Here is a 10,661-nt window from a genome sequence, read left to right as displayed (position 1 = left end):
ACCTATAGACTTGCCTCATGTGGACATTTTATTTATATGAAATTATATAAGGTGTGGTACTGTGTGGCTGGCTTTTTTCACATAGCATAATGCTTTTGCTTTTCCCGGACCACCAGGCAAGAATTATTTTCCTTTTTTTTTTTGGCATAATGCTTTCAAGGTTTATTCTGGCAGTATCTATAAGTATTTCCTGCATATGACCAAATTAATATTCCATTGTGTGAATATACATTTTGTTTTCCATTCACCAGTTGATGGGCATTTGAGTTGTTTCCACATTTTCCTAGTACAAATATTTCTGCTGTAAACGGTCCTGTACAATTTTTGTTCGAACACCTGTTTTTTAGTTATTTTGGCTATGTATCAGGAGTAAAATTGCTGGGTAGCATGTTATTCCTTTTTTTTTTTCTTTTTTTTTGAGATGGAGTCTTGCTCTGTCACGCCCAGGCTGGAGTGCAGTGGCGCGATCTCAGTTCACTGCAACCTCTGCCTCCCAGGTTCAAGGGATTCTCCTGCCTCAGCCTCCTGAGTAGCTGGGCTAATTTTTTGTATTTTTTAGTAGAGATGGGGTTTCACCATGTTGGTCAGGCTGGTCTCAAATTCCTGACCTCAGGTGATCCATCCACCTCAGCCTCCCAAAGTGCTGGGATTACAGGTGTGAGCCACCATGCCCAGCCATTATTTCTATGTTTAACTTAGAGAAGAACCACAAAATTGTTTGCCCAGTGGCTGAACCATTTATCATTACCAGCAACAATGCTGCATGTTCCTGTTTTCCCACGTTCTCTCTAACATTTATTATTTTGCTATTTAAAAAAATAATAATAGTAAGTATCCTACTGGGTATAAATTGGTATCTCTTTGTGATTTCGATTTGCATTTCCCTGATGACTAATAGTGTTGAGCATCTTCTCATGTGTAATTTGTGATTTGTATGTCTTTTTTACAGAAGAATCTATTCAGATCCTTTCGTTATAAAATTGGTTTATTGTTTGTTTTATTATTTAGCTGTAATTACTGTTCATTTTATTTTATTTTATTATTTTATTTTATTTTTTGAGATGGCATCTTGTCCTGTTGCCTAGGTTGGAGTGTGCATTGGTGCAATTTCGGCTCACTGCAACCTCTGCCTCCTGGGTTCAAGCGATCCTCCCACCTCAGCCTCCTGAGTAGCTAAGATTACAGGCATGCACCACTACACCCTGTTAATTTTTTTTTTTTTGTAGTTTTAGTAAAGATGGGGTTTCAGCATGTTGGCCAGGCTGGTCTGAAACTTCTGACCTCAAGTGATCACCTGCTTTGGCCTCCTAAAGTGCTGGGATTACAGGATGAGCCACCATGCCCAGCCTTATATATTTTAGATAGAAGTAATTTATGAGACATATTATTTGCAAAAATATTCTTGCACTGTGGCTGTCTTTCAAATTTCTTGACTGTGTTCACTGAAGCAAAATTTTTTTAAATTTTAATTATGTCCAGTTTATCTGTTTTTTCCTTTATTAACTTGTGCTTTGGTGTAAGAATTAAAAATCCAATGCTTAATTCAAGGTCACAAAAATTTATTCTATATTTCCTCCCAAGAGTTTTATAGTGTAACCCTTATATTTGAATCTTTGGCCTATTTTGAGTTAACTTTTGTATTTTGCATGAGGTAGGGGTAGAAGTTTCTCTTTTTACTTTTTTTGCATGTAGATACCAAGTTGTCCCAGTACCATTTGTCTTGCCTCCCTTGTCAGAAGTTAATTGGCTGCAAATTAACTTTCATGAGGGCTTATGTCTGGACTTTGGATTCTATTTCATTGATCAATATTTATATCCTATGCCAGTACCACATAGACTTGTTTATTGTAGCTTTGTAATAAGTTTTAAAATTTGGAAATATGACTCTTCAAACTTTGTATACTTCAAGATTGTTTTGGCTATTCTGGGTCCATTACATTTTCATATGAACTTTAGAATCAGGTTATAAATTCCTTCAAAGTAGGCAACCTTAATTTTGATAAGGGTTGCATTGACTATTTTGATTATTTTGAAGAGTGTTGTCATCTTTATAATACTGTGCCTTCTGATGCATAAAATGCCTTTCACCAGATGTCATTTTAAAGAAGTCTGTGTTTACTGTTTGTGATGTTCAGGCTGGCTCAGAAGTTTTAAAACTCTAATGTGTGATTAGTAATATTATACAATCTTTAAAATAACTGTCTATAATTTTTTAGTGTGCATAACATAACTCTAGAATATACATAAATGTCACCATACCTCCATTTGTGATTTTTCAGATTCTTTCATTCTGACACTAGGGACTAATTTCAGAGGATTGGGTAAAATACTCAGGTTTCACAATCTCTCTAAATATTCATTTTACAATGTCAGCTTTAATTACTTATTTGAACAAATTGTATTATTATTTTATATTTTAATTTATAAGCCAAGTTTATCTGACATTTTCAGATACAATATATGCTTTCAAATCTGTTTATCTTTTATTACAATTTGGAGGTAGAAGCTTTATTTTTTATATCCCTGGAAATTATTATAGTCTATAAATGTTTTTCTGTAACTAATTCCTGAAAAATTTATGAACTATATGAAATATTGAAAGCTGCTATCTAATGTTTTCCCATTTTACTTGTATTTTTTCACCATAATATTTATTACTGTTTTTAATTAGGATATTCTATTTGTTCAATACTAAGCATTTTAGAAGGAAAGTAGAAAATTACAAAAAACAAGCACATCAACCATTTTAGTCAGAAAAAGAAGTTAATATGTAAAATAATATGATGAGGATTAGCATAAAAAGATGAAGATTCCATGCAAAAATTGACAGCAAAGTAAAGAAAGTGTATTGGAAACTTAATTCTTTTTTGGATTTAACCTTCCTCTCCTTTCCTTATATTTTTCACTAAAATAAATGAATAAATAGACATAAATTAATGAATAAATGTAAGAAGAAGGTCATATTTCAACACTAATTTTAGTAATGCTTTATATATGGAGTTCTTATAAAATATTTACTTAAAATTCACAATTTACTAGATGTAGTCATATAGATCTAACACAGCACTTAGAGACAAACTTTATTGGGGCCTTAATGGATTTATAGGAATATAAAGTTATACAACAAGAACTGGATGTCACCAAAAGAGCGCACTGGTTGGCTGCTGCAGGACCATCTCACAGGCATTATTTGCTTTGGTAAGTTCACCATGATCCAGGCCATGGCCTTAAATCTCAGAGGTCTTACAAACCGATCTTGCCCATGTCTTAGAATTCATCGAAATTCAGGAAGTGAAATCACGCTGATTACATCATAAGACTGAAAGATACAGAAAGAGAACAAAAGTTTATTGACTTATAATGAGAAATTCCATTATCATACAGGTCAGATATGCCTGTTGAGCAGAAAACACCCCACTTTCCCTATTAAGCAAGTTAAAGAGAATGCAAAATTATTAGATGAGTGCTTAATAAATATTAAATCAAAGGCATACAATGCTGATAACCTGCATCTTGTTGGTATCTAATGTATTTGAATGCAAAATAATTTATCTGTTAGGTGGACCAGATGTTTCTATTATCCTAGGCATGTTTCTCCCCCAAAAAGTACAGGGATGTCTACCGCTGTTACTCTTGTTTTATTAGGCTTCCAAAACTGATCAGTCTCATTGTTCCCTCATTGCCCCTTGACAAACTCCTGTATTCCTTGGAAATTTTATATTTATTTATTTATTTACACAAATAATACGTGAATAAATACATGAAAAAATCTAACTGTATATAATTCAAACAACATAGACAGAATTCTTCTTACTGCTAAACGTTTACCATTCCTCAGTCTTTCTCCTATTTCCAGAAGAAAACATAGTTATCACTTCTGTCTAGACCTTTTTATTTCCATTTAAATGTACACATACATAGTATTTATAATAATATAATAATTTAGATTTGGAGTTTATAATATAAATCAGATCATCCTCGCATACATTTTTGCAATTTGTTTTTATTCACTTATAAATGTCTTAATAATTTTTAATATAAAAATAGACCAGTCTCAATATTTCAATGGCTTCAAAATACTGCGTTGTATTACAGTATAATTTTAAAATCATTCTGTTGAAAGATATTTAATATGCTTGCAACATTTTTACTGCAAACAAGCCAATTTGTTGATATGTAGAATTATTTCCATATATTCTACAAATAAAACACAAGTCAAAACTTGCAAACAATAAAATTATGATACAGATAAAATACTTTAGAAACATAATTTTATAGACAGTAGATATTTAACCAAATCCTTTCTAAAACTGAGAATTCTGGAGACATTTTTGATTGTGGCAAATATGATGACCTAATATTAAAGTCAACTATATTTGTTATTATTATTGGCCATATATTTTTGTCTCCTATGATTCCTGGTCTTTGACTATATTTCTATCAGGCTTTCTGTATTAATATAAAGAAATGTATTATACATTCTATGAATTAATGACATCCATTATCTATCTTTTAAATGGAACCACATTGTATATAAATAGTCTTTAAGTTTACTTATGATGTTTTTCTTCATATAAAGTTTGCATGTTTTATAAAAGAATATTGTATTTAGAAATATAATACAAAGGCATTAAAATGAGGAAAACAATATAAAATGTATAAAAGAGAAGATTAACAATTTCTTCCAGAAAAACAATTCTAAATCTGTGGAGATTAAAAGATGTTAAAAGTATGGAATAAATGCCTAATAATTTTTTCCATAACCAATCAAAGACACATATACTTACCAACATGTAACTCTTTCTGTTTGCTGTTACAAAAAATAAGTTTGTATTATACACATTACTCCAGACATGTTTTATTTATTTAATAATATCTCATAGTAACCACATAAACTTAAATATTTTAAAAATATCTGCACAAAATTCCAGCAAATGTGTCCACCAAAACATAGTAATTCTCAAAATGAACAGAACTGAGAGTTTCCAATTGTTTTCACAAATATGCAAATATATTCTCAGCTGGTATAATAAAAAAGCTAAACAATTTGTGGATTACCATTTCAAATGTTGCAGTAAACAATTCTCCAAACACCAATGTATGAGAGACAAGCTAATCACCTCAACAAGAAATACCTGTTATCATACTTTCAATTTCTATAAATGATAAAGAAAACATGGTATATGTTTGATTTATTGTACCTTAATAGAATTATAAAAGTGGACAACTTTTTAAGAATTAGTAAACAAAAATTTCTTAGTCATGATAATCTCCTCATTCTGATGCAGAAAAATAAATTTTAATTTAAATGAATCTCTATAAAGGGTCATTGCATATGAATGATTTTAATCATCTTTGCAACATGGGTTTAAATCTCTTTACCAGATACTATACTATATTTTGGTTTAAAATTAAGTGTTTTTAGCATTTTTATTAAAATATTTTCATTATCAAAGAGTAAATAATTTATTGATGCCTTTCAAATTTTCCCGATTTCTCAGAAAGATCTATTTAAGCCAAGTCATATAGTCTATAAAATCATGAATTTATACTAAAATGAGTTGATTTATCACTACTTTAAGAATAAATTTCTCAATGTAGTAAAATTGTGTATAAGATATGACAGAAATGTAAAAAGCATTATAGAATGAGGTAAAGGTTAAATATATAATACAAAAATATATTTTCTATTAGCTATTAATGACACATAAAATATGACATTTCTTACTATCACATTTGATCAAATTAAAAAAAAAAGAAATACCTCAAAATATGATCAAGAGTCTAAGGTGAAGAGCAAAAGAAAAGATGTGGTTCACCGGGTGCGGTGGCTTAGGCCTGTAATCCCAGCACTTTGGGAGGCTGAGGTGAGCAGATCACGAGGTCAAGAGATGGAGGCCATCCTGGCCAACATGGTGAAACCCCATCTCTACTAAAAGTACAAAAAAATCAGCTGGGCATGGTGGCATGCACCTGTAGTCCCAGCTGCTCAGGAGTCTGAGGCAGGAGAATCGGTTGAACCTGGGAGGTGGAGGTTGCAATGAGTTGAGGTCACACGACTGTACACCAGCCTAGGCAACACAGCGAGATTCCCTCTCAAAAAAAAAAAAAAAAATGTGGTTCATAACTTGGGTCACTGAAACAATAAGCAAAAGAAAATTAAAACATATGATGCAAAAGAGAAATGATCTTCCCAAAATAACAACTTAATAATCCCTAATTGATATATAATGAACTTTAATAAAACTTAGTTTCTTAAATGCCCTGATAAGCCACGAAAAAAAAGTTACAGAGTAAAATAAATGGAGAAAAAATATTTCATATAACACTCAATAAAGCCATTCAATAACCACTCAAAAACAACTCAATAAAAAAAGACTCAAAAATCATGAAATTAAAAGAAGATAAAATATCACTATGAATCCACCACTGGGAAGAAGAAAAATTCACCACCTAAAATGACTACCTTTGGTCCAGAAAAAATGACAGAAAGAAAATGCAAAAATCAATTACAATCTGAAAGTACTAAATAAAAAAGTAAAAGAACAAATTGAAAAACACAAAAGAAAAAACTGAAACTGATACCAATTATGTTAAAAATAATGTAAAGCAGTGAAAATAAAAAACGAAAAACAACAAAAAAAAGACAAAAGAATCAGACTGAGAAGAAGCAATGACAATGAACAGGAGTGGCAAAGAGACACCAGTGACATCCCCGTGAAAAAACACACAACCAAGAAACTTTGTGAGGATGGCATCCTTTCTGAATGTAAGTTTTTAAGCAGTTTGACCAAGGAAGCTTCAGTTTCACACCCACTGCTGGGGCCTATCTGATAACAGACTTCTTCCATTCATTCTCAGAGGAAGGCCCAAGTTACCCAATCAATGGCATGACGACCCAGGCCTGGAGACAGAAAAGCATGCCCATCGCAAGTGGTGATTCAGAGCCTGTATGGGAGAGTTTGTGGGCAGTGTTATGCCTGTGGGGGTGCGTGTGCGTGCATGTCTGTGTGGGGGAACACTTGAGCCCACACCCTTGTGCCCGTTTCAGGTTTCTTGTGTGTTTCTCTGCTTGTGTGTTTGTGGTTACGTTTTGGGGTGTGGAGTCCCTTCTGAGTGTGTGTGTGGGTGTGTCTGTGTCTGCGGTCTGTGGGCATCTGCCTGTGTGAGTGAGAGTGAGCAAATGGGCAAGTGGCAGAGACAGCCTGCCTGTGCACACTGAAATGTGGATCGTTGTTGTGTTCACATGGCTGGGCTGGAAAGAAAGACAACAGGATACAACTTGCCAAGGCTCTCACTGGCTCAGGATTGGACATTTACAGAGTCCACAAAAAGAATGGGGACAAACAGCAAGCCAAGAGGTACTGAAAAATCCATGAATTCACGATGACATTTCACTTAAAAGTAACACCTGGGTGGCTTTTTTTTATATATATATATACTTTAAGTTCTAGGGTACATGTGCACAATGTGCAGGTTTGTTACATATGTATACATGTGCCATGTTGGTGTTCTGCACCCATTAACTCGTCATTTACATTAGGTATATCTCCTAATGCTGTCCCTCCCCCCTCCCCCCACCCCAAGACAGGCCCCGGTGTGTGATGTTCCCCACCCTGTGTCCAAGTGTTCTCATTGTTCACCAGATAAACTGAACTGGTGACTTTCATCTCTGCTCCTTTAAAAATGAAAGCGAAGCCTCTCTCCAGGCCTGGTGCTGCAAGGAGACACACCCATCACCAAAGAGCAGAAGAAGAAGCAGTCTCGATAGAACATTTGTCCCGCAGAGAGCTGAAAGTGAAAGGAAAAAGGAAGAAGAAGAAAGAAAGAGGAGAAAAAGAACAACAACAAGTGGCAGCTTCATGCCACCCAAGCTGTCCTGAAGGATCTAGTTCAGGGGTGTATCACTGCGTGGTGACATACACAACAAGTGACAAAGAGGCACGAGTGACGTCCGGGTGAAAGGACACTGAAAAGCTTCTCATTGATGGGGTCCTCTCTGAGTAGGATCAAGGGCTCTGATCCACAAGTAGCCCTGCAGGAGCAAAAAAGAACAAAGGTGCAGGCAAAATCTTGCCCTCTGAATACATCAGCACACTTCAAGGGGCCACCAAGTCCCTAGTACATAAGGCCAAGGGAGGGAAGGACCCTGGAAATGGGAGGAGAGATGAAAAATGGGGAGAAGCCGGACACCAAGAAAAAGAGGTAATCAGCCACCTATGGCAATAGGGAGGGCAGAAAGAGGAGGGGGATTCTGATTATGCACTTCAGGGGTCAGCCAGGGTCCATCTAATTTTCTTAGGAAAAGTAAGCATGTTCTCCCTAATGATGTGCCCATGCCCACCCGACCCTCCCGAAACTACAAGCGGACTAAAAGTAAAGACAGTGAAGATAAAAAAAAGTGGGAGGCTGGCAAGACGGCGGAATAGGAACAGCTCCAGTCTGCAGCTCCCAGCAAGATCGACGCAGAAGATGGGTGATTTCTGCATTTCAAACTAAGGTACCAGGTTCATCTCACTGGGACTGGTTGGACAGTGAGTGAGCCAAAGCAGGGTAGGGGTGTCACCTCACCAAGGAAGTGCAAGGTGTCGGGGAACTCCCTCTCCTAGCCAAGGGAAGCCATTAGGGACTATACCATGCACTCCAGCACAGATACTGCACTTTTCCCATGGTCTTCACAACCCGCAGACAAGGAGATTCACTCCAGTGCCCATGCCACCAGGGCCCTGGGTTTCTAGCACAAAACTGGGTGACCATTTGGGCAGACACCAAGCTAGCCACAGAAGTTGTTTTTTTTTTTTTTCATGCCCCAGTGGCACCCAAAAGTCCAGCCAGACAAAACCATTCACTCCCCTAGAAAGGAGGCTGAAGCCAGGGGGCCAATCGGTCTGGCTCGGTGGGTCCCAATCCCATGGAGCCCAGCAAGCTAAGATCTATTGGCTTGAAATTCTCCACCACTCTGAGCTTGACCTGGGACCCTGGAGCTTGGTGGGGGTGGGGCATCTCCCATTGCTGAGGCTTTAGTAGGCCGTTTTACCCTTACAGTGTAAACAAAGCTGCTGGAAAGTTCGAACTGGGTGGAGCCTACCGCAGCTCAGCAAGGCCACTGTGGCCAACCTGCCTCTCCAGATCCCCTCCTCTCTGCACAGGGCATCTCTGAAAAAAAGGCAGCAGTTCCAGACAGGGACTTATAGATAAAACCCCCACCTCCTTGTGACGGAGCACCTGGGGGAAGGGGCAGTTGGGGGGGCAGCTTCAGCAGATTTAAACGTCCCTGCCTGGTACCTCTGAATAGAGCAGCAGATCTCCCACCACAGCATTCGAACTCTGATAAGGGACAGACTGCCTCCTCAAGTGAGTCCCTGACACTCATGTATCCTGACTGGGAGACACCTCCCAGTAGGAAGTGACAGATACCTCATACAGAAGAGCTCTGGCTGGCATCTGGCAGGTGTCCCTCTGGGACAAAGATTCCAGAGGAAAGAACAGGCAGCAATCTTTGCTGGTCTGCAGCCTCCACTAGTGATAGCCAGGCAAACAGGGTCTGGAGTGGACCTCCAGCAAAACTCCAGCAGACCTATAGCAGAGAGGCCAGACTGTTAGAAGAAAAAATAACAAACAGAAAGGAATAGTATCAACATCAACAGAAAGGACATCCAATCAGAGACCTCAGCTGATGGTCACCAACTTCAAAGACCAAAGGTAGATAAATCCATGAAGATGGGGAGAAACCAGCACAAAAAGGCTGAAAATTCCAAAAACCAGAACACTTTTTCTCCTCCAAAGGATCACAACTCCTCGCCAGCAAAGGAACAAAACTGGACAGAGAATGAGTTGGAAAAATTAACAGAAGTAGGCTTGAAAAGGTGAGTAATAACAAACTCCTCCAAGCTAAAGGAACATGTTCTAACCTATGCAAGGAAGCTAAGAACCTTGAAAAAACGTTAGATGAATTGCTAACTAGAATAACCAGTTTAGAGACGAAGATAAATGACCTGATGGAGCTGAAAAACACAGCATGAGAACTTCGTGAAGCATACACAGGTATCAACAGCTGAATGGATCAAGCAGAAGAAAGGATATCAGAGATTGAAGATCAACTCAATAAAATAAGGCAAGAAGACAAGATTAGAGAAAAAAAGAGTCAAAAGAAATGAGCAAAGCCTCCAAGAAATATGGGACTATGTGAAAAGACCAAAACTGCATTTGACTGGTGTACCTGAAAGTGACAGGGAGAATGGAACCAAGTTGGAAAAGACTCTTCATGATATTATCCAGGAGAACTTCCCCAATCTAGCAAGGCAGGCCAACATTCAAATTCAGGAAAAACAGAAAACACCACAAAGATACTCCTTGAGAAGAGCAACCCCAAGACACACAATCGTCAGATTCACCAAGGTCTAAATGAAGGAAAAAATATTAAGGGAAGACAGAGAGAAAGGTTGGGTTACAAGGGAAGCCAATCAGACTAACAGCAGGTCTCTCGGGAGAAACCCTACAAGCCAGAAAAGAGTTGGGGCCAATATTCAACCTTCTTAAAGAAAAGAATCTTCAACCCAGAATTTCATATTCAGCCAAACTAAGTTTCATAAGTGAAGGAGAAATAAAATCCTTTACAGCCAAGCAAATGCTGAGAGGTTTTGTCACCACCAGGCCTGCCT

The 10,661-nt window shown here is 37.2% G+C and overlaps 1 protein-coding gene across 3 annotated transcripts in view; it reads right to left on the bottom strand.

Moving 5' to 3' along the window:
- Positions 1–3,067: 3,067 nt before the first annotated feature.
- NBDY (negative regulator of P-body association) overlaps positions 3,068–10,661 on the bottom strand; it is a 98,041-nt gene continuing 90,447 nt past the window's right edge. For all 3 annotated transcript variants that reach the window (XR_008654754.2, XR_008654753.2, XM_055266976.2), the window contains one exon: positions 3,068–3,319. The gene's annotated coding sequence lies outside the window, so the exon portion shown is untranslated. The remainder of the gene's footprint in view (positions 3,320–10,661) is intronic.

The sequence above is a fragment of the Symphalangus syndactylus genome, chromosome X, assembly GCF_028878055.3.
Source record: "Symphalangus syndactylus isolate Jambi chromosome X, NHGRI_mSymSyn1-v2.1_pri, whole genome shotgun sequence".
NCBI classification, from domain to species: domain Eukaryota; kingdom Metazoa; phylum Chordata; class Mammalia; order Primates; family Hylobatidae; genus Symphalangus; species Symphalangus syndactylus.
Note: the sequence above shows the minus strand (reverse complement) of the source record. Positions and strands in the feature narration are given on the sequence as shown.